Consider the following 26,144-nt stretch of genomic DNA (forward strand, 5'->3'; position numbering starts at 1 on the left):
TTTGATCCCACTCTCAGAACAGTCCTTGTGAAGTTTTTGTTGTTGTTGTTGTTGTTCTTTCTTCTCTGTCTCTTTGTTTTGCAATCAGCTTCTTCTCACGAGGGACAAATGAAATGTTTGTAGGATTTGTCAAAAAGTCAGGTTTGTGCAGAGTATACATGCAAAAAGCACTGCGCATTCCAGTGTTGCTGGAAACACGTTTAACTCTTATTGTCCAGGAACAGCTAACACTACCTCTCCAATGTATTATTTATCATTTTTTCCTCTATAGTTTCCAAATTAAGGTACAATTTCTTTGTCTTCTACTCAGGAAATTCCTTTTTTTTTAACGTGGTGGCAAATTTAAAAACAGTAGGAGAAATTCGTAATCGGTTTTGCGTGCCTTACAGGGGATATGACTCCATCGCTGAAACCACGTTTCCACGAGCCACGTCAGCACAGGTGTGTCGGGTGACATCAAATGCACCTGTATGATTGGCCCCTCACAACCTGGGGTCCTAAAACATCAGCTCCACTCCCACCCCAGCCCATCGCCATACCTTCTCTTCAATCAGAACACTCAGAGAAGAAAGAGATGCTCAGAGAATTCTCTGTGACCTTGTTGTTGCTTTTTTTTTTTTTTTCCTCCATGACATCAGATGCTGCAAATAAGGCTGTCTGGTGTCCAGTTTCAAGCCATCTGGTTTTTGAGCTCCCAGCTATACTATAGATTTATCAAGTGTGTCTGATATTATTGTTGAAACCATATGGAAACATAAACATGAAGACCTGCTTCAAGCTAGGAGAGTTAGCTCTCTAGAACACCAGGACTCCACTCACTTTCCCCCAGATGCTGCTTCTGTGCCTGCTGTTTCCCCAGTTGCAAGTTCCAGTGTTATCGTCTGTCTTGCCATGTTTGAGGCATCTAGATTCTGGCCTGGGGTTGACATTGGATTCTTAGAGATTTCCTTACTCCCCTCTCTCCCCGTTCATAGCTTCTGCACAGACAGAGCCATGTTCCCTTTTATTCTTCACTTCCCCTATCATTCCACCTCCTTCCCTCAACCCTCTTGTAGACAAACTCAATTCCTGGAGTGGTTTTCCTAGTTCATATCTTACCTCGGGAAAGGACGCAGTAGACTAGTGCTGACTTTGGATACAAAATATTTCCATGGAGCAGTTTAAACAGGGGATACAGGGCGCCTGGGTGGCTCAGTCAGTTAAGCGTCCAACTTTGGCTCAGGTCATGATCTCAGTTTGTGAGTTGGAGCCCCGCATCAGGCTATGTGCTGACAGCTCAGAGCCTGGAGCCTGCTTTGAATTCTGTGTCTCCCTCTCTCTCTCTGCTCTTCCCCCGCTCATGCTCTGTCTCTCTCTCCTTCAAAAATAAATAAAAACATTAAAATAAAAAATTTAAACAGGGGATACTATGTACAACTGCTTTTGTATTTTTTGTGTGTGTGGGTTTGTTTTGAGTTTTTAGCCATTTTTACAAAGTTAATTCAGGCACATGGTACAAATTGAAAAACATAAAAAGGGTAGCGTTAACAATGCATTTCCCTCCCACTCTTGATGCCTATTCATGTGGTTCTTCAACTCAGAGGAAACTCAGTTCTTAGTTTCCTATGTATATTTCTAGAAACAGCTAAAAGATACACATATGTAAGCTGATATATTTATGATTGTTTTCACAGAAATGCTAGCATGCTATATGTCTTTTTTTTTCATCTTTCCTTTTTAAGTTAGTGAAATATAGATAATTCTCTATCAGTGTTACAGGGTTGTCCTATGTTGTCATTTGTGTTGCCATTTGCAATGGGCACAGAGTGTTTCATTGTATCAATGTATCATATCTTAAAAGTATATCCTTCCCTGGTGACTATTGATGTCGGTTCCAGTTTTTTTGTTTTGTTTTGTTTTGTTTTACCAGTACAGAGGTGCAGTAAGAATCTATGTGCATATGTCTGCAACAAAGTCAGAAAATTAGAAGGAAAGTCATTGGGTCAAAAGCTATGTAAATTTTAATTTTTGATAGGGATTGTTAAATTTCCCTCTCAAGAAATTATACCAATATATACTCCTTAGTAGTGCCTAGCTTCTCTCTTGACCTCACCAACACTGTGTGTGTGCATGTGTGCATATATATATATATATACAGTGCATATATATTTATGTGTGTATAAATATGTGTATATATTATATTTATATGTATGTGTATATACATACACGTGTAAATATGTATATACACATACACATATGTATATGCACATACATATATGTGAATATATATGTGTGTGTATATATACATATATTTAGTTTACTTTTTTGTTGTTGTTGTTTGTTTTTTTTGTTTTTGTTTTTTTTGATACCAAAAGAGCACTAGCAGGGGAGGGGCAGAGAGAGAGGGAGAGAGAGAATCCCCAGCAGGCTGTGCACTGCCAGTGTGGAGCGGGATATGGGGACCCAACTCACAAACCGCAAGATCATCACTTGAGCAGAAACAAGAGTCAGTCGCTTAACTGACCGAGCCACCCAGGTGCCTCATCACTGTATATTTTTTAATGAAATATTTATATCTTTGTGAATCTAATAAATGAAAATATTATTTCACTGTCATGTACTAAGAGAGAAAACTGATAAACTGTGATCTTCCTAGCAGTGGCGAAGCATAGTTATTGAGTCTTCCTTATTCCTCCTTATTCCAAACCTCACTAGCACCTATGCCTTCAGGCTAGTTATTCTACCTTTCTAAACCTCACTTTGCAAATCAATAATATTATCTTACTACGTGAAATTACCATTATATACATCAACTCAACCTTCATAACAAATCGACCGCCTAGCTATAAGTAGGTTTTTATCATTGATGTGAAAAAAGTTTCCTCATCATCTAGACGGACATGAATGTGCCTCTTTATAGGATATTAAGAGAATTAAATGATAAACGGCATGTAAAGCAATTAGCACAATGTTTGGCCAGGACTCAGTACACATTGTTTTATTTTCAAGGGTGTAGGAAAGAGCTTTTATCACCATAGGTGTAAGTTAATGGATCTCAAAATATGTGCAAAGTAGTTCACTTCTTATGGTACCAAACCTTTAAAAGCTAGAGTAAAATGTTTAATATTAATTTCTAAGCTGATGAATTTCAGTGTCTATTTTCCCTGTTATCTTTAGGGTTAACCACTAATTCTCAACGAAATTAATTTAAATGTACTGACTTTAAAAACAAAATGCTGAAATCACTCTTCAGGAGTAGCAGTGACTATTGGAAAATAATACTAAAATTAAAATTATTAGAGGCATCTGGGTGACTCACTCAGTTGAGTGTCCAACTCTTGATTTTGGCTCAGGTCATGATCTCATGGTCATGGATCAAGCTCCATGTCGGGCTCTGTGCTGAGTGTAGAGCCTGCTTGGGATACTCTCTCTCCCTCTGTCTCTCTGCCCTCCCTTGCTCTCTCCCTCTCTCAAAATAAATAAATAAATATTAAAAAATCTTTTCAAAATTAAAAATATGAAACTTAGAAGAAGATATCAATTTTTCTCCTTTTTAAAGGATATAGTCTAATACTTTTGTACCTATACTTAGAATTAACAAATGATGATAGTCTTGTCATTTACGATATAGTTACTCTTTGTATGCCTAAGTGATTCAAAATTACAAAGATGAAATCCTTCCATCTATGGAGAAACATTCCTATACCACCCCAAAGGTAAACCCTGTCATTAATTCAGAGTATATCCAGGCTCTGTTTTCATATATTCGCATATATTTTATTCTGTAATTTGTTACGTTATTAAACATATATTTTTTGACATCTATGTAGATTTTTTTATTCCTTTTACTTGAGATACAATTTTTTTTTCCTGACTTGTAATAGTGGAGATTTGAAGAGTTTCCAAAGTTTACTATCAAAAATGGTGCTACAATAAACATTATCGGACAAATTTCTTTGTTTGTAGAGCGTATTTACCTAGAAGCCAAACTGCTAGGTCATAAGGAATTTCTCACCTTTACTAGACATGGATAGCTTCAAAATGATTGAATCATTTATGCATCTACTGAAGTATATGGCAGTTCTCATTTCTTACATCTTGCCAACACTGTTGTTGGCTGAATTTCTTCTCAGTTGGATGAATATGAAATGTATCTTATTTAAATTTGTATTTCTCTGATTACTAGAGAAGATGAACATTTCTTTATATATTTACAGGAGTTTGTGTTTTCTCTGAATTGACTATTCCTATTTTTTTTTTGTCTTTTCATATTAGCCTTTATGTGTTCGAGACACCAATCCTTTGAATGTTGACTATGTTGCAATATATTTCATCTGTCACTTTTTTGGGGGTTCTTACTGTGTGTTGGGTGGTTTCTGTACAGATACTAAATTTTTTTTTATGTATAACAATTTTTCTTTTATAGTTTTATCTTTTTCCATCTTGTTTAATAAATAATTCCTCAATCCAAAATCCCAAGGTATTTTCCTCCTACAGTATGTTTACATGGAGTTATATTTCCATTTGAAATTTTTTGTATGTGTGTGGTAAAGAGCTACCCTTAATTTTTAATCTATCTGGCAAGTCAATAGTCTTAGTACCATATATTGATATGTGTATTTCCGCTACTGATTTGTAATATTTCTAGCATATATTAAGTCTCCTTTACCATCCTGAGATCTTGAGTCTGTTTCATTACCTATTATCTATCACTGTACAGATATTACTATATCTTAATTATTACAGATTTATACATCTCAGTGTCACTGTTCTATTTTGTCAGAAGGGTATTTGGCTGCTCTTGAACTTTGCTTCCATAAGAATTTTAATAAAAGTATGTCGGGGCGCCTGGGTGGTGCAGTCGGTTAAGCGTCCGACTTCAGCCAGGTCACGATCTCGCGGTCCGTGAGTTCGAGCCCCGAGTCAGGCTCTGGGCTGATGGCTCGGAGCCTGGAGCCTGTTTCCGATTCTGTGTCTCCCTCTCTCTCTGCCCCTCCCCCGTTCATGCTCTGTCTCTCTCTGTCCCAAAAATAAATAAACGTTGAAAAAAAAAAAAGTATGTCAAGGACCAAGATAAATTCTGTGACAACTTTTATTAAAATGTATTTATCCTGTTGATATACCAAGTATTTCTGTCCATCATTTCTTGCCATTCATTTCAATTTTTTTATGTTCTTCAAAAATATTTTGTAATTTCTACCCTAAAACTCATGTATATCTTTTGTTATATTCATCCCTAACATATTATGGGTTTTGTTGCTATTATAAATGACATATTTTCTTAAATTAAATTTTCAATTGTTAGTGATGGTGATTAGAAGCATTATTGATTTTGTATGATGATCTTGTTTGTGTCCAACAATTTTGCTGAACTTGCAAGTTCTAGTAATTTCTAAAGAGTTTCTAGTTAGATATTTATTTTATTTGCAAATAATGAATTTTCTCATTATCTTTATATTTCTTATTTCTTCTTTTTTTTTTTTCTTATTTTCTGCATTGGTTAAAAATTCCAGTATAATATTGAATAGCAGTGGGGTCATCATTGATTTACAGTGGCTGTTTCATCATTAAATGTGATGCTTACCATCGATTTTTGGTAAGATCCTCTATTAGATGGAAGAAATCTATCCTTCATTTTCTAATAATTTTTATCGTCAATGGGTGTAATATTTTATGAAGTGATTTTTTTGCATCAATAGAGATAATTATATGAAAATTTTCTCCTTTTCTCCATGAATATAGTTATATAGTAAATCACATTTATTGATTTTCTAATATTAAGCCATCTCTGCATTGCTAAAATAAATCTCACTTGATCCTGGTATGTTATCATTTTTAATACACTGTTGGATCCTATTTACTACTGTATTAGCATTTTTATATCTATATTCATAAGTGAGGTTAGCTTATAGTTTTTTCTTCTTTCATAATTTTTTCCTGATTTTAAACTAGTTTCATAAAATGAATTTGATAGATTTGCCTCTCTCTCCTTTTTTGCACTTTTCCTCCTTTCTTTTGATCTTTTAAAAAATTCTGAAACAGTTTTCATAAAATAGTGACTCTCTTGCCTGGATACATGGTGGATGTGGGAGGATTTGACTATTAATTTTTTGGTTATTGATTATTCAGTTTTGCTGGATTTCTTCTTTAAGTCAACATTAGTGATTGTTTTAAAGAAGTTTTTCATTTATTTTAAGTTTGCAGGTATAATGATCTGAAATTTCCCATTGTGCTGTATTTGTGTGATTTTTTGTTTGTTTGTTTGTTTGTTTTAACTAGTAAAATTTTTTATTAGTGCAAACTTTTTTCATTGATTGATGTACTGGAATTTTTTTTTTTATTTCATTAGCTTTTCCAAGTAAATTGCCCTAACATTTGCTTGTTTATATTTGACTCTTTGTTAGTTTATTGCTCTCTGTTTCTGATAGTGTCTTACTTATATCTCCTATAGGTTTCCTTTCAAGTTTTTAAAAATTCTACTTTTACTATTCATTCTACGTATTTTATAATTTCTGCTTTTGTGTATCAGTTATTTGTGGATGTGAATTATAGTTTCCAAACAATATGTTTTAAATTAAAGAAATGTTTACTTCTAATTGAATTGCAGTAATGGCCAAATGCTTTAATTATGGTCCTTTCTCTACCCAGCTTCCCTATTAATATTGCCTACTTTGTATTTTACTGCCTCCCTCCATAATATTCTTATTTTGTAGTCAATCATTATTTTTCCATGCTTTTCCCCTATTATCTTAAAACTTTAATTTTGTGATTTCAAAAATCTGTTTCAAAATTCAAAATATACAAAAGGGTCTCTGGTGAATTTCTCTGTAATCTTCATTCCTTCGCTTCTGAGGGTCCCAATCTTTTCAATTTCTCAAGTAGATGAAAGTTGTTAAACAGGGAAACATGTTCCAATAAAATCCCCAAATACATGTTATTATTGGCAGAGAAAAAGGCCTATGTGCAATTAATAATGCCCACTTTGAGGGGCTATAATTAACAGACGTTGTGTACATATACAAAAGCACTTAACATGATAATTGGGACACAATCAATGCTCAACCAATGGGAAAGATACACATTGTGTTAATTATTATTAATAAAAATGTATTATTACCATGTGTCCTTGGCTTGGATAGTAGCTGAGAATATAGGCTTATTGTCAGCCACTCCCAGGTCAGATTTCCTGTTTTGACACTTTCTACTTGTGTGATCTTGAACAAATCACTTTAATCTCTTGAATTGTCAGACTTGCCACCTGTGTAATGGGCATCATCATAATACCTACCTATTAAAATGTTGACAATCAAGTGAAATCATGGATGTTAAGAGTGTGTACACCTAGGGGCGCCTGGGTGGTTCAGTGGGTTAAACATCCGACTTTAGCTCAGGTCATGATCTCACAGTTCATGAGTTTGAGCCCCGCATCAGGCTCTGTGCTGACAGCTCGGAACCTGGACCTTGCTTCGGATTCTGTGTCTTCCTCTCCCTCTCTCTCTCTCTCTCTCTCTCTGCCCCTCCCCTGCTCATGCTCTGTCTCTGACTCTCTCTCTTTCAAAAATAAATAAACATGAAAACAAAAGAGTGTGTCCACCTAAATCGTGGCATTGCCTGAAAGATAGTACTCAATATTATTATTATTATTATTATTACTATTATTATTATTATTTTAGTGGTGGTAATCAATGATAATTATACTTTTAAAATCATAGTGTTTATCTGGAGGACTAGCACTTGATCCAGTTTAATCTGGAAAGATAGATTGGACGTGGGTCAGGAAATTTAAAGATCGCAGGAGTGTGGCTCTCCCAGCCTTATGCCAAAGGAATTATTGTGTTCAATCAGTTTCTTGGGCATTGTTAAAATTTGAAATATAAAATATAAATATAAAATATATTTTTTCCACTTTACAGAAAATGAAAATAGAGCTACCCAATTGATAGATGGGCCATCTGTGGATTGAGATCATGGGAATCACAGCCATGTTAACACATACTCCTTTATTCGACTTTCTGTTTCTCTTCAACATCAGCTCCAGGCAAGACTACAGATTTAAGTTATGCATGTAGTGGGCGGGAGAAGACTGATCTGGGTAGGAGGTAGGCGGACTGCCATATTCCCCCGGGTGATAGAGAAATCTTTTTATTATAATTTAATAGAAAGTGTTATGCCAAAAATATTTCCGTAAATAAATGCAAATGTTGGTTCTTGTTGAAAAATGCAAATCAGATGGTTTCAATGTTTTAAAGCTTACTTGAAATACCTTAAATAACAAGCACAAACATTTATGTGTGTACATATATACATTCAAATGTATACCAAATTAAGCACATAGAAAATGTTCTACGAAATGGCATAATAGGACCCCACCAGCATCCCGCCATCAGGCTGAAATTCAAACCAAATACTGCCACCCTGAAAGCACTGCGGGAACTTTCATCCCCATAGCAAGTATTCATTAGACCTTTTTGTAGGTTGTGTTTAAACAATCACAGCCCCAAACAGACAGAAATAAACATCTGGTCTGTCTGGCTGCATCAGTCCTATTCCAAAATATTAATCTTCTACTTAGAGGGCATCAAAACAAATTGCGCAGATTAAAAATGCCAGTGTCTGATCCAAAGTCTGACTCTTCTATATCAAGTAGAGCTGACTTGATCTTTTCTTTCCACTGCGGGGGCAGGAATTACAAAACTCTCTGAGAATTAGGATGTTGGCGTAAATTATGGAGACCCGATGGTTAAGCTAAACTTAAAGATTGTCTGTTCCTTATAAGAACCATCTGTAGAACATAATGGTGCTCTTTGGATATTAGGTGATTGGCATAGATGATAAATATATACAATTTGCTTTATTAAAGCTTTCCTGACGTAATCAAAATATTTGCTGAGCTATGCAGGCCAATTCACTTCTAAATAATGTATTCCTGGGAATGAAAGACTGTATTTTAAGACGACTGGCTGATCTAGCAAATTGAAAACTTTCCCAAATAAAATGTAGATTGATGACAGATTTCATATTTGAATTGTAGGCTAAATCATCATTTGAAAATTTTTATGGAGAAGTAAAGATAATGTCGGTAATAATAATAATAAACGTGATTGTCATTATTGTTATGTGGCCTGTAACTGGCACATAAATCTTATTACAACGGATACATAACAATAAACTCTACAAAGTAGTTGACATTAAGTAACTTTTCTTATTGGGGAATAATTTATCATTTGTTCCCAAATTAAATGAAGTGTTTAATAAAATGGCATATTATGGCCCTCACGTGCACCTTTTGATTACCTAGAATGACATGCTAATGACACCAAACAGTGTATGTAACTAGTTTATGTAACTATCTCACCATTTGACCTTGGTCAGAAGAGTGTCCAAGTGCAGCCTTTGAATAACTTAGTAGAAACCTTCCTTGCCACAATTTGGAAAAAATCAACTGAGTCCATATTTTAATGATGACAGGTAGGTCGTGTTAATTCTCTAAACGTATTTCAGAAATTTAGGAAGGAAAGTAGAAGACTAATTTATTCATTTACAACATTTAGATATCTAGTTAGGTTTACCAGGCACTGTGCTACATAGTAGAGGTTAAACAAGGTATGTCTTCTGGCCTCAAAGAGTTTGCAATCCAGCAAAAGTGAAGTAGGACTGAATAAGCCCACCTTCGCTTAGGAGCCGGGAATATATGTATGGAAGATGCACTTAGAGGTCATGTAAGAGGACCTTTAACACTGAGGTCCGTGAACGTTTTCACGAGAGCTAAAGAAGGAATGAACATCGACCAGGTTAACAGTATAGAAGCAGCATACCCTGGGCTCCCAGGGGCAGGGAAGAAACACTGGAGGAAGTTCTTGATCTCTTGAGAACATGTGGATGCAGTTTTGATGAGAGATCTTGGTAAGATGGGAGACAAGAGCTGTGGGCACTCAGGCCTGACTCTGGGGCCGGAAATTAATCCTGCAGTAGAGCAGTTGGGCAACTCTAATCTAATTCTTAGTTGGCACACGTACACAGAAGTCAGAGGTTTGGGGCTCTGGGGCAAAGACGCAGAAGCCAGATGGGTGGCTCTATGGTATGTTAGCTGCATATCTGGTTACTTGCCAGGACATGGAGTTTTTATTACATATAACAATGATATATTATAAATATAACAATATAGCACACATTATCATTACCATTATAATACCAGAGAGACCAAAGCTGAGTTCACCATGGAGATGACTCCAGAGTATCTGTGTGTAAGGCAAACTCAGCGACCGGAGGGCCAGAGGTACTCCAGATACACAGGAGACAGCACAGCAGTTTTCAACCTTGGCTGCACATTTGAGTCGCCTGGAGAACTTATTTTTCATTTTTATTTATTCATTTATTTTTGAGAGAGGGAGAGAGAATCTCTTAAGCAGGCTACATGCTCAGTGTGGCGTCCAACACGGGGCTCGATCCCATGACCCTGGGGTCGTGGGATCATGACCTGAACCGAAATCAAGAGTCAAGTGCTCAACCTATTGAGCCACCCAGGAGCCCCGAGGGAACTTGAAATAGATGCTAATGGAAAGTCCTGGCCCCCAGAGATTCTGTGTTAATTGCCTGGGGTGCAGCCAGGCATTGGCAATTTTGTTTTTTTTTCTAATTAATAAAATGTATTTTTTAGAGAAGTTTTAGGTTCTCAACAATATTGAGCAGAAAGTACAGATTTCTCATATACCCTCACCCTACCCTCCATAGGCACAAAACTCCTGCTCCATCATCCCATACTGCACAGGTACATTTGCTACAACCCATGAACCTGCGCTGACGCATCATTATCACTCAAAGTCCACAGATTACATTAGGGCTTACTCTTGGTGTGGTACATTCTATGGGTTTTGACAAACATATGACAAACATGACGATATCTGTCATTGTAGCATCATGCCGTTGGGCAGTTTTTTTAAAGTCTCTCTTAGTGAGCCAGTGCTCTAGCAGGTAAGGAGTCACAGAGACAGACTGGATATCCAGAAACTGCCAGATGTTACCGTCAACAAAATTACGATGGGTCCCTCACCCTCCGGGACCATTAACTTTTAGGCAAAAGCAGAAGAGTATTTCCGAGACTCTATTGACTGGAGGAGAGATCACTTGGTGAACAGTCTTCATTGTTTGTGGGAGATTCCGGAGGTCGGAACGTTGCCAGCAGTGCATGGAAAGAACTTTCAGGCAACAAACTTATGTATCACAAGGAAAGAAGGTGTTTGGAACTCAAGACAGATTTGATTTGGAAACCTAACTATGTCAAGATTTGTTACGTTGAACAAACTGTCTCAATTCTCTGAGTGTTGGTTTCTGTATCTGAGAAACGAAGATGATAGGACCCAACTCGAAGGGTCATTGTAAGGACTGCCGTGGGGATGATCTACAAATGGATTCTATTACAAGTATTGCTGGCAGTGATTAAAGACAAGCATATAAACAATTTCTTAGCGGTATAATGTAGACCAGAGAATCATGAGAATTCAAGAGCAGGGAATGGACTGGTGGTAGAGTGGTCAGGCAACCTTTTTTTGGATTTTATAATTTCCATAGCTTTGTCTAGAGGAGTGGGGGAGAGAAGGGTATGACCGACCCATGTGATGGGAGACGTGGCCTGATGTCGCTTGTTTGGGGGAAATGCAGGTCAGGGGGAAGCATTGCTGTGCTATATGGGAGGCCTCACAGAGTTGAGGCTGAACAAGAGGAGTTTACAGCTGTCAGGTGAGCAAGGCCTCTGAGTAAAGACCACACTGTCAACACGAAATACACAGGTCGTATCCAGGGGCCTTTCGAGATGGTGGTAGTGAGACCATCCTACGAATCTGCAATTCACGCAAAAACCTTCTTTCTCCTTCATTTTCTCCTCCGTTTGTCACAAACTCTGTCTTTCCTGGGCATTCTCACTAAGAAGAGACATCTGGTTTTGCATAAGCAGAAATGAAATGATTTGTGACAATCTGTCACCAACAAAAAGGGCATTTTATCGCCATACTCAACAAAGATAACAAACCACCACATGCCAAATCTGTACTCTGCAAAAGAAAATGTTATGTCTATATATTTTATGTTACCAAAAAGCTACTGCAATGAGTTAGCTGATGAAACGAAAGAATCTGCTGTGGATGGCGAATTTGGGGCCCGAGAATGAAAATATGGATGTACGACATTATTATTTTCAGTATCTTTAAGAATTAGGTGTACCTCATCACCAGTAGGTGTCACTGCAACCATTAAACACAGTCTTTGTTTCTAGAAAACTTTGTCCCATAAATGTTGGTGTAATTTAATTGCTAGAACATAGTTATGATAGGCATAAAGGATATTTATTCTGAAAAGCAATATATTTTATCATGGTCATGAACTTGTAAAAACATTGGCTTAAGGAAGCTAAAGTGTATACTTTAAATGGGCTTACTTAATACAATATACTGCAAAAGTAATAGAATCTTACGAGGTTTTAAATATATACAGTGGATTTTCCTGGATAAGATAAGGTTTGCTTTTCAGTTATTCTATAGAGTCTGATTTATAGAACTAATTTAATGAGAATTCATAGACCCAAATGTTACCTTCTAAATCTTTGTGCAATTGACATTTTTTTCTTTATAACGTTTCTTGTAGGTTTTGTTAGAGAAGGAAAGGAAATTAAGAATTTTAGCTTGAATTACATTAGTTACCCTCTTTTGGGTTTCTTTGGCCCTTTAAATATACGGTACCTGATATTAGGAGGCTAAATTCACTAAGCTCTTTTAGAGAAGCACACGTTAGTAGCTTCCAAGCATCTTACAGAGAAATATTGGCCATAACGAAACACTGATCTCTTTCCTTTTCTACTGTGGTTTTAGAGTTGATTCATTAGCGCAATCCTGCTGGCATTGCTGGGTTGAACTTTTGAACAGAGTATTCTCAATAGAAATCCTTGCACTTTGAAATTAATTTGCCTGCTGAAGGTGTTGGTGGTTCTTATTTATGCATAATTTAAGGGCTAGGTGTGTGAATGTGCCCCTAGCGACAATTTCATTGGCTCCATTTTACAAATTGAAACTGATGGTGGTGGTTGTGGTGCTTTTCAAGTGTGACTTGGGGGCAATCTAATTTACCTAAGCTGTTCAAAGGTGAACTCAATCTTTTCAATCATAAATTAAAAATCTATTCCAGTTTTGAAATCAGAAACTGCGCAAATTACATATCTGCAGGCCATAAAGATTCTCTTGCCCTGGCCTACCTCTGTTGATTTCATCAGGATAGACAAGACATTCCCAGACATCCCGTGTTTTAACACGTCCCTGTAACATCTAAAGTATTTTTGGAAGATCACATTGCCTTTTTTGCTGTATATACGAATGGGAACTTTGTGATCATCTTGCTTTTGCCTATCTAAGTAAACCCATCTATGATAATACTTTTGACCTGTTAGGTTACTGAACTGCCATAATATTAGCAGGATTTCTCCAAAAGATATTATATTACATGCTAAATACCAAACCTTTAGAAAATACTTAGCAAAGCCAACTATGTGTGTATTTTTCACACGTAACAACATATCCATGTTAACTACAAGATGTAGACTCTGCTCTCTGCAAAGACTACATCCTAAACCTACACCGTAGATCATGGAGACACAACAAAAATAAAAATGTATGTCAATCGACTGCATGATAACACAAATCACTGTATTTGTAGCATTTGTAGTCAGTAGGATTCCTATGTGAAGTCTGATGCATAGCAGTTGTCAAAGACCAATCTCCCAGATACTCTAAAACTTACATGACATTGGACTTCAGGGATGAATAAACTTCAATCGCATCACTGTGACACCTCGTGCCGTTCTTTCTACTTTAATTCACTCTGTTGGGATGCCTTTGACTTTCATTAAGGGCCAAACACAGGAAGTAATTTTTGGGGAACTTGTGTTAAGAATGAGGATGTGTTAAGCATGCTGGTTGTTGTTTGACGGAGTTCCAACTTTCAATCTTTGGGTCAGTAATGGCTTGCTTCTTCTGAGCTCTTTGTAATTGTTTTTATTTAATTTTACTCCACAGTAGACCGTTTCGTAACCAGATTCCTCTCTCTCCCTCCACATCAGCTTGTAAGAAAGCATAGAGCCAAAGTATGGTCCTACAGCAAGTGTGATGGTCTTTAGAGTTTACATTTTTACAATAACTTCATTCCTAAGCACAGTTGATTTTTTTTAATCTTCCATACTCCCTTATACTCTCTCTCATACTGCTGTATGTTATCTATCCTTGTAGACTCTGAAATTTTGGGGACAAAGCGAGGAGGGGTATAAATAAAACACAACAAAAATAAATGGGGCACGTTTCCAGAATAGATCACATTAGACTTAAAATTCATGTAGGTAACCATAGCTTAATCTCTGGAGTTTACAATAAAAGTACAAGAAGATAGTACCCACAGTTCAAAGGAAAAATAAACAACACTAAGACCCTTCTATAATACTTAAACTTTTCTGCTGTACTAAGGATTGAGTCTGTAGGTCTGGAAGAAGGGTGACACTCATGCAGTAATTATTTTTCCAGGTAGTTTGAAAGATGTATTGTTAGGACTTCCTCCATTCAGGGCAAGAGCATCTGTTAAACTAGAAAGGGAGCTCTTGAGATTAGAAAGAGTAATCCATTGTTGGAGTTAAAGATATAGGCATAGATATTTTAAATTACTACACGACTATGAACAGAAATAATGCATGTAAGACTGAAATTTGTGGCATCTTTGAACTATAAAAACAAATAACTTAATTGAGCCAGAGAGGAGTTACCTTTCTGGGCTCAGTGTAGGGCTTGCTGGAGGACCGGGGGACAACCATCTGAATAGGGGAAATGAAGACTGATCTGGGTGGAGGAGAATGAGTAGACATTGGGCTAGGGCAAGGAAAAGTGACTCATTGAGGTCCCTTTCGGCATTATGGTTTTGTTATTTGAATTTGGACTCTGGGTATTCTGGCAAAATTTGCTAAATCTGAGACAGGAAATTGTCTTCACTTAAAAAACATTTGAATGATCTTGAAAATAGGAAAGATATTGTCAAAATAGAAGTAAAAGATTTCTTTTGTTTTAGTAATAGAATGAATAGTAAGAATAATGGGTAGATCAGTGCTGCTAATGGTGGAATTCCTATTAAATTTTTAGTGTTCCATTGACACATCAGACAATTGATTGATAGAAGCCTTGATCCCAGGAAAAGATTTCTGTACTTAAAGATCTTTTCCTCCAAATATTAATAATTTTATATGATCACTTTTTCTTCTTCTTGTCTTTATGTTACAAATTTCCTAAAGTTTTTCAACCCAGCCTACAGAAATGTGTTTAGAATTGAAAGGGTAAAAACCGTTTTAAGAAAAAGCTCTTTAAAAGTATGTAAATTAAATTCTAAAACAGTAAAAAACAAAAAAAAGAGTATCATATAGGAAAATTTAAGAATTTCTTCTGAAATAATATGTCCCTGCTTCTCTAACTCTGTAGAGGTAATACAGTAAAAAATGGGGGAAAAGCACATATTTGTTATTTAGGCTTACATATCATCAAATGGATACGGGAGAAATATACTACTTTGAATTTTGGTTTTGGCTTGAAACATGTTTCTCCCTTTGGCATAAGGATAGGGTTAGTCATTACAATTTGTCATCTCAGAAGAGAGGAAAGCAATCATTTGATTTGGAAGCTATGCATTTTCCAAATGACCAACCTAAATTTTCTGTTTAGCTGCTTTTATAAATGAAAAAGAGGAGGCCACTCTATTAAAGTGACTGAGACACAATTATTCACTGAATCAATGGCAAAGTTAGGCTTGTATTCATCTCATCCCTTTTCATCCCACAATCTCATTTCAACTATGGGAAATTCTATTTTTAAGTACTCATGTATCTACAACACGATACATGAAAATTTACTATGAGTTAGCTAGCTGTAATGGAATACTGGGTCTGGAATTAGACAGATCTGGATTTGAATTTTTACCCTCCATTTACTAGGCATGCAATTTTGGGAAAATTACTTTATTTTTCTGGATCTCAGTAATCTTTTCAAAAGGCTATTATGAGAACCAAATGAGAAGATTTATGGGAAATGCCTGGCAATTTTAAATGCTAAACAAATGGTAATCCCTTTCCTGTTCCTTTCCCAACTATAATTGCCACAGTGAAACTTACCATTTTTAATTGAGACTCATCATTTAGGTAAGATTACCCTGATTCAAGTTGAACTGTCAGGAGTCTACCCTAGGCAGCTATTTTGTCCATTCCCTGTACTGTGAGTGGGTCATGAACACTCAGCACTGTATGTTGAGAGAGACACACATAAACTTGGAATCTAGAAATTTGCCAAAATGATTTTAATTTACTTCAAACTCTAAAGTTGTGTTGGAGTTCAAGATGTACAATTTAGAACTTAGGCTTTTCATTACTGTCTATCACTTCTCTCTTAATCCAGTTTATCTAGATGCAAAGTCAGAGGAAAAGAAAAGAACATGCTTCAAAAACAAGTCTGCATTCTTAGACTTCGAGCTTTATATTCAATAAATACCTGATGACTGGTTGCCAGAAATACTTCATTTAGGCTCTTCATATTGAAAGAATAACACTGAACCTGATGGTATTTTTAGCAAAATAGATACTATGTCCCTAGATCATCTGATTAAATTTTGGGATTTTATGGAACACCAGTATATACAACTTCTGTATACTGTGTACTAGTCTCTAAGAGTACTCACATAAACAGGATTAGGTATCATTTGATCTGGGTGGCACAGAGAAAAAGAATCGTTCCTTAGCTTTTGTTGTTTTCATGGTCTTAAGAAATCACAAAAATCAGTTGAGGGATGAGACACAGTAGATTCATAGTAATATATTGAACCTAAAAAATATGAAGAGGCCGTAAAGATCATGCCAAGGGAAAGCAGTGATATTTCTAGTCCCATTAATCTTAAAGCTCTCCTATTAATTTCAGGTCCAAGGGACTTAGCTAATACATTTTCCATTGATAGGCACTCTAAATCGTTTTCATATGTATACTACGGGAATGAACGTTTATCCTTGGAAAGGAGGAGAGCTTTAGCGGTACATGAAAAAGGTCTTTATTTCTTTCCTTTTGAGACAAACTGAGGAATCTGGGAACTTGGGTCCACGTCTTTTTATTTTTTGCTGCACCCTCCAAAACCTAGCTGATCAATTACTAGAAATCAAGAACATCTTTATCTACCTAATAACAAACATGACTAAAAGTAACAAAATTTAATAAAAATTGCTTTATCTCTTGGGGCCCCTAATCACTCCCTCTCCCCCAACTTGCTATCTCCACTCTGCCGTCAGCTCTAAAATGTAGCAACTAGATGCTCTCTAGCCTTCCTGCTCTCAGTGAGTTAGTTCACGGACACCTAATTTTCCAAACATCTCACTGAAGGCTGGTTGAATCGATGGAAAATGAATATGCAGATGTTTGACGCCATATGGTCAAACATCTGGATATCCGACTCAACTCTTCAGGTTTTAAAGGTGTTTAATCTTTGGAAGACACTTGTCTGCAGCTGAACGTTCGATTTAATTCCAGAAAGGCGGAATGGTAGCGTTAACTGCTCTGGCAGGAAAACCATTTACCTGAGCCACGCAGAATTAGCAAGTCAGAAAAGATCTCAGCCACTTTTTTACGGCCCCTTTAGTAGCCCACATCTACAACCGGTACCGGAGGCTGAGTGTCCTCGCTGGGTGTCGCAGTTCTGCTCATCTGCTCCCTCGCTCCTTATTCATCATTGCCGCGGCCCTAACTACAGCAATGGGAGTCTGGCTTTTATTAACAAAACGAGAGAGGACCGTGCGGTAATAAGAAGGTAGCCCCCCTCACACTTCACAGTAGTTGAAAGACTCAAATACCTTCAAGGCTTTTTCCTTTAGGTTGAAGTTCTCTCTCTGGTGCACACAAACAGGCCTGCATACCAAAAACATAGAGTCATCGACTACATTCACTAGATGAGAATTGGGCCTACAGCCATACCACCAACAGACTACGACCTTTGCCAAGGCTCACAAAGAAGAGTCAGGCCAGCTTCTCTCGGGAGAAGTTAACTCTGAAGTATCGGGTCGGGACCGTAACAGCGTGTCAGAATAAATAGATTCCGGAGAGGTGAAGTCTCTCAGATAGAATCATAGTCTAAGGTCCCAGTCTGAAGGGATGCCACAGGGGCCTTCCTCGCGGCTAAACGAATTTTTTGGCAGACCACCTCGAATTCGAGGGGCAACCTGAATCCAAGTTTTGTTATTCTACACGCAGATTGCTTTTCTAAAAAATTTATTTATTTAAATTCGAGTTCGCTAACATACAGTATAGGATTGGTTTCAAGAGTAGAACCCAGGGAGTCACATCTCACATGACACCCAGTGCTCATCACTAGAAGTGCCCTCCTTAATGCCCATCCCCCATTTGGCCCATCCCTCAACCCACCTCCCCGCTCCTCCCCTCCCAGTTTGTTCTCTGTATTTAAGAGTCCCTTATGCTTTGCCTCCCTCTCTGTTTTTATCTTATTTTTCCTCCCCTTCCCCGATGTTCATCTGCTTTGTTTCTTAAATTCCACATATGAGTGAAATCATATGATATTTGTCTTTCTCTGACGGACTTTTTTCGCTTAGCATAATACATTCTAGTTTCATCCACATTGTTGCATATGGCAAGATTTCAGCAGATTGCTTTTCAGAAAAATCTCAAAACGTCGTCATTTTTTTCTTAAATTTTAGAAATTGCTCATTGTGTTTAGCTAGTCTCCTGGCATTTCATCTTCTCTTCCTGCCATATTTATTTTACCCCCTACCCTCTACCACACCTCTTGCTCCCCAAAGCTCTCCTAATACTTCTTCCAGGAAAATCTTGACATCGATATATCTCCCAGCTATAAAGCTCTATCTGAAGCTCTGTTTCTTACCCGTACTTAGTTGGAACTCATTTCTCCAGTTATTTGGCAGAGGACCCCCAAATTACAGTTACCCAGGAGCTAATGAACGTGATTCTTAGAAAAAAAAAATTCTAGACTGTTTCCTAAACAAATACACTAAAACATTGCCTTTGTATGGTATTTGTCAATACCAACCCTCCAGAGAGGGTCATGACCATGATGCTGAGTGTTCAGCAGCATCAGACTGAAGCATAAGAACCGCTCAGCTCTATGAATGTGTCAGCCATCCCATTCTTGTTGTTTTCACTGCCATTATCCCTGGTCCAAACTTCTTCTTCCCCCGAAGGAGGCAATAATCTTTAGATTGTCTGTCTACCTGCACTGTCTCCCTTCCAGTTCTCTCGGCGTCTTGCTTCCAGATGACCCATTAGAAGGTGCAAATGCAGTTATCCTCACTAACTTTCAGTGACTTTCCACTGCTTTAAGGATGGTGGCCCCGTCCTTAACCTGACATTCAGTCCCTCTTCCTGTTTCTCCCAAAGACTCTTCTACTGCTGTACTGTGCTTGGGCTGAATAATTTAATGTTCCCTAAATACACTCTGTGCTTTCACACCTCTTAGATCTCCCAGTTTCCTCTGCCTGCAATGCCCTCTTTGAAGTATTTACCTGAAATTTGAACCCAAGTCCTTGAATTCCTACCGGGTATCCTTTCAATAATTCTATGGTCTTTAGGTAAAGACTGTGTATCATGCACATAAATTAATAAGTTGCTAGGAATCCTGGTGTGGTAGACAGAATAATGCCTCCCCTGTGCCTCCCAAGGTGCCATGGTGTCCATGTCCTAATTTCTGGGATCTGTGAATAAGTTACCTTAGATGGCAAAAGAGACGTTGAGGATGTGATTAAGGCCTATGAGATGGAAAGATTCTGCTGGATTTTCTGGGTGGGCCTAATCTAATTACATGGATTCTTAAAAGTGAAAAATCTCTCCCGGCTGTAGTCAGAGATGACGGCAGACGAAGGGTCAGAGATGAGACATCTCTGGCTTTGAAGACACAGGAGGGCTGCCACAAGGAATGTGACCTAAAAAAGCTGGAATAGCAGGGAAATGGATTCTCACCAGAGCCTCTAGAAATGAACAAAGAAAGACCTTCTGGAACCTTGATTATAGCCTAGTGACATCTCTGTCAGACTTCTGGTCTCCACAACGGTAAGAAAATAAATTTGTGTCGCCACGAAGTTTTTGGAAAATTGTTGCAGCAACAGAAAACTAATTCTAGAGTTTGCTAAAATAACTGTAAATTGAGGAAATTGGAACACAAGGTTTCTTACGCTCCCTCCCAGTGGCAGAATACCGATCCTAATCTAAGCTTTCCTGATCCTTCGGAGACCAAGATGCCACCTAATTAATATAACAAACAAATGTGTACACATGGGCTAATGGATTTTATCCCACAAACTCAGAACATTTTCAAGTAATGAGAAAAATAAAACTCTTGAAGGACACTAAACTCCACCATTTAAATAAATCCAATTAAATTGATATGGGGAGATGCTTCGTGTCAGGGCTTAGGTACCTCGTACATCCGAGTTGCCAAATGAAGACTTGGTTAAACCCCCATTTAACATGTTAAGGAAATAAGGCTCAAGGGTATTAACCCCCTCAGCAACAATCACTGATGTAAGTGACTTGTTCATGTGTTAATTTATTCAATAGCTCTTCAGAACCTTTTACCAGCCAGCCTATTCATGGAAAATCCAGAACTCTAAACAACGTCTGGTGCTAAAGACAGGTAATCTTATATAAGGAAACACAGAATTATCGTCGCTGGGCAGCACGAAGTTTGGCGAAAGTCAAGCAGACCTGCAGTAAAGGTAGGATTTGGGAAACAGAACATTTTGATAAAAGGGAAGCCACAGAACTAACGTGAAGGAACCACTGAAGGTAGTCCTACCTAGTTAATGGTTTTTACTTGGGGTTGGATTTTAGGGATTCAAATAGTCTCATTGAAGTATTTATTCAACAAAACTGAAATATTATATGCCAGGCCTGGTGTGATGCATTCAGTATAGATTTTGTTCGTTATAGTCCCTGCTTTTCTTTATTTTTTTTTTAATGTTTATTTATTTTTGAGAGAGAGAGTACGAGTGGTGGAGGGGCAGAGAGAGAGGGAGACAGGGATCCAAAGCAGGCTCCATGCTGTCAGGAGCGAACCCAATGTGGCGCTCAAACTCACCAACCATGTGATCATGACCTGAGCCAAAGTTGAACGCTCAACCTACTAAACCACCCAAACACCCCCGTCCCCGCTTTTCTGAGGCTCACAATTGCACTGCCTGTCAAAAAGAGAGACATTTAAGAAATCACTGTAGGGGCGCCTGGGTGGCGCAGTCGGTTAAGCGTCCGACTTCAGCCAGGTCACGATCTCGCGGTCCGTGAGTTCGAGCCCCGCGGGCTCATCGGGCCCTCATCGGGCTGATGGCTCCGAGCCTGGAGCCTGGAGCCTGTTTCCGATTCTGTGTCTCCCTCTGTCTCTCTGCCCCTTCCCGTTTTCATGCTCTGTCTCTCTCTGTCCCAAAAATAAATAAAAAACGTTGAAAAAAATTTTTTTAAAGAAATCACTGTAAATTATATGAGTGTTAAAAGGACAAGTATGCAAATAGGGCCCTAATTAAATACCACGGGTTTTTGGAAGTAGTGCTGTTTCTGCTGAGACCCAAAGGATGAGGCAAAGAAGGTAAGGTTCTCTTTAGAGAACATTCTTCCTGGAGAATATTTCCCTTAAAATATTGTTTTCCCTCTCTGAGGGCTTGTTTCCTCAATGAATTAACATGCCCATTGCATCACTTAAAGAGGTTTTCTGCAGGTCACAGAATAGCCCTTATTCTCTTAAGAAGTTTAGAGGTAGGAAACCCAGGGCTGATGATTTTAAACTTTATCAAAGTTGTCAAGAGTCTAGAATGTTTTAACCTTCTCTTCAACCAGCCTTAGCAGGTTGCTTGACCTCCAGGATTCACGTTCTGCCCCAAAGACAGGATGGTAAGGAGGAGTAGAGCTTGTATAACATGCATCTCTCTCTTTTTGTTCAGAAAAAAAAATCATTCCCAGAAACAAGTCATTCTCTACTTGCCTCTGAGAATATTGTCCCTTCTGTAGAAGCCTATGGCCAGGTCTATTACAGGCTACACGATGCAGTGAAAAATAGAACCGAGAGGGGGCGCCTGAGTGGCTCAGTTGGTTGAGCCACAGACTCTTGGTTTCAGCTCAGGTCATGATCTCATGGTTCCTGGGATCAAGCCCCTTGTTGAGCTCTGCAGTGACAGCGCTGAGCCTGCCTGGAATTCTGTCTCCCTCTCTCTCTGCCCCTCCCCTGCTCACGCTCCCTATCTCTATCTCTCTCTCTCTCAAAAAAAAAAAAAAAAAAAAAGAAAGAAAGAAAAGAAAAGAAAATTGAACTGCAAAGTATGAAACTGTGATGCAGCAGGAAATCACCATATAAAGTAGCAAATAGACCCTCTACAACCCACATAGCCTCTCTCCTAGTCTAGTCATATAAAGGACTCGAGGCTGCAGTTTCTTGGTTCCTGAGAACTGTGGTGGGTTTCACTGGGCACCACTCCTCAGGCTCCGGGAAACCACATGCACCCTTTCTTGTAGACTTATCTGGTGTGTGTGATTTGTACCACTTGTTTGCTAGTTCAGTTGTAAACCAAAGTGATAGATTGCAACCTTGAACGATGTCAAAATCGTCCTCTTCTCATATATATATATATATATATATATATATATATATATATATATTTTAACCTGGGCCAATCCTTTGTTGTCTGACCTGGTCTATTACCCAGGAAAGCATTTGGCTTCCCCTAGCTGCAAGGAGATTGGGAAAGGAAGTATCTGGCATTTTCAGACTCTACTACTGCATGTTTGTATAGGACAAAATGGAAGAAACTAACTGTTGGTTAGGCAACCTACAGTGTCTGGGATCCCATCTACATTTTTATTTTATTTTATTTTTTTAAATTTTTTTTTCAACGTTTTTATTTATTTTTGGGACAGAGAGAGACAGAGCATGAACGGGGGAGGGGCAGAGAGAGAGGGAGACACAGAATCGGAATCAGGCTCCAGGCTCTGAGCCATCAGCCCAGAGCCCGACGCGGGGCTTGAACTCACGGACCGCAAGATCGTGACCTGGCTGAAGTCGGACGCTTAACCGACTGTGCCACCCAGGCGCCCCCCCATCTACATTTTTAGAAACCAGTTAAGAAACATTTCTTTAAAAGGAAAACCCACCATAATGATATGATGGGGGAAGAAAAAAGAAAAACCACAACTTAAAGTTCCTTAAGAAAGTGATTGAAGAGGAGAGTTCCTTCTGGAAGTGTAAATTCTATATACTTTTTCATGTTTCTCAGGTAAATTCTAGATAGCCCAATTCTTCCTGCTATTTTCCAAGGCTGCCGCAGATAACCTAGGTTTGGTGAAAGTTTTGTTCTTTTATCAAAGATAAAATCTGAATAATATCAAAGACAATGATTCTCAGTTTAAGATAAGGGAAGTGAAGCTGATTTTCAGATACCAGCTGAAGAATTAGACAGCTGTGATAGACACGAAGAAAAATAGTTCGCATTCTGTGTGGTAAGTGTTGCGATTGCCCACAGAGCATCTGTGTACGTTTCTGAGATTACTGTGTGCTCAAAATTAATGAAGCTAAAGGCATGGTTGCATTTCCAATTATGGATCGATTCCAGTGTCCCAGAGTACACAGTCCTGTATGTAGTCATATATGACTTCTGCAGAGTTATCAGTAAGCACCTCTTAGCTCCTTTTCTAGATGGTTCCTCAAGGACAGGAATGCTGTCAGTTTTATCGCTGTGTCTCTCACAAGGCCAGGATTCAAATCCTCGCTCCATTATTCAAGACTAGTGTGACCTTGGGCAAGTTATTTGATCCCAATTTCCTCATTCGTCCAGGAAGCCATGTACTAATAACGGCCTTGTGGGTTGTGCGTGCGTGTGTGCGTGTGTCTGTGTTTGCAAATAAAGCTTGGAAATTTGTGTAAAGGATTTAGTGCAGTATCACTCAGAGAAAGTGTCCAATAAATGTTAGTTATTAGGAGCCAAATTTATTTCTTAATTGGAAATGAAGGCCTGCTTTTTCCACTAGCTAGCTGTGCGCTTTTGGCTGAGACACTCAACTTTCTGAGCCTCATTTAACACATCTGCTGAAGGAAAGAGGTAAAGCTTACTTGCAGCTTTAAAGATCAGTGACTTCTGGCATTGCTTATCACTCATCCCTGGGCATGCTGCAGTGGTCTGAGGGAAGAAGAAAAACCCCAATGCCCACCAGAAAAGACACATAGTGTAGTTAGGAGTCATGGAAACTTCAGTATGTAGTTTGACAGTGAAATTCGTCCACTAGTCGTTACTAATCCGTTACCACGAAACAAAGTATTGATAGTAGAGGGTAGAATGTCCAATAAGTGGAAGGACCCATTTAAGAAAGGAACCTTTTCTCCTTCGTGTCACATGGAGAAAAGGATCCTTCCATGGTGTTTTGTAAATGAGCTCTTGGCTATTGCTGGGTAGTAAGTTCTCAAGTTTAAGTTTTACCATTTATTGGCATCCAACAGAGAAACAGAGTACTTTTATTTGGAAATACATTTGGAAAGGATTCCAGAGAGCCCAGGCAGCATTAATTGTACTCTAGTTCGGGAGATTTTCACCTTTTCTGAGCTCTGTAACTAGCTGGCACTGTTCCAACTGTAATTTAGACTTACCGTGAACCGTAGGGCTTTTTAATGTGTGCAGTGATTTCTAAAAACCAATAACTTCTTTTGCTCGTTCTAAATTTTGATTTTGCATCTGCCTTTCTTCTTTTCAAGCACTCTCTAGCCCCTGAATGTTTGTTCTCAAAAAAAAAGTATCAGTGGGTTCTAGTAACATTTAAAAACTTTGGATATTTGGTGAATTTGGGTTCACTCATGAAACCTTTACTAATCCCTTTCTAAACTCTCATCAGTAAAGTCTACTGCCCCAAGACTGCTTTATTTAAATTACAATAGGAAATGCCTCTGAACCTTCAGGCATCCCAATTTATGCTCTTTTAATCAAATAACTACAGGCCACGGTGACTCTCATAGTGAACTCATTAAGGGAATCAGGTTTCATCTGACAGGATGTTTTATTTTCTAGAAGATTATAAAGATAGAAAAATTCTATGTGCAACCTCATCTTATAGCTGTCTATATGTTATGAGCAAATAATCCATGTTGTAATCAACCACATATTAGCATGAACATTCTTTGCATGAACACGTGAATAGTCCGATACACTTCGGGGGTCTTTGGATTCAATTTATTAAGATGAACAATTACTTTGTTGTTGTTGTGAGCAGCTCATTCTCCTCTGGGAACAGAGAAGAATAAGATTGATATTGACCTGGGGAATCAGATCAGTATTCAAATTCTTATTTTGTTATGCACTAGTGACAGCAATGGCAAATGTCAGGTTACATAATTTTCCTAAAATCTACGCAAAGACTCTACCTTGAAGGAGTGGAAGAAAAAGCGTAAAGGGTTATCAAACACAACAAGGCTAAAAGAAAAGCTATGTTTTAGTGGGCATGGGGACATCAGATCAGCCCCCAAGTGCAGACAGAACAAAAGACTGAGTCAAGAGCAGGCATTTTTAATATGTTTTCTGTCTTAGTCAAGATTGGCTCAGGAACAGGGTACCTTGGTGGCCGAGTTGGTTAAGCGTCAGATCTTTGGTTTCGGCTCAGGTTGTGATCTCACAGCTCATGATATCAAGCCCTGCGTTGACGGTGTAGAGTCTGCTTGGGATTCTCTCTCTCTCTCTCTCTCTCTCTCTCTCTCTCTCTGTCTCTCTCCGCCCCTTTCCTGCTTGCTCCCTCTCTCAAAACAAATAAATAAACATTAAAATCAAAGATTGGCTCAGGAACTGGGAAGGGTGTAAGAGCAGTGGAAGACTTCAGAGACTGTAATACCTGGGGTAAAAGTCCTCTGGCTCTTTGGTGTTGTGGGTGGTGAGGCTAACAGAGAAGAGGAGTGCCACCTCCCTTGTCACAGGTCTTCAAGAGGCTGCTAGGCTAGATTGCTATCCTCCTCTTCTTAGTGACTCCTCCCTTGCCTTTTCCTTAAATTTTGGGGTATGTATTTTCACAGTTAAATCTATGACTTATTAGAAATTTATACGTGGTGTGAGGTACCCTACATGGGTCCAACTTACGTTT

The sequence above is a fragment of the Prionailurus bengalensis genome, chromosome D4 (genome assembly GCF_016509475.1).
Source record: "Prionailurus bengalensis isolate Pbe53 chromosome D4, Fcat_Pben_1.1_paternal_pri, whole genome shotgun sequence".
Taxonomy (NCBI): Eukaryota; Metazoa; Chordata; class Mammalia; order Carnivora; family Felidae; genus Prionailurus; species Prionailurus bengalensis.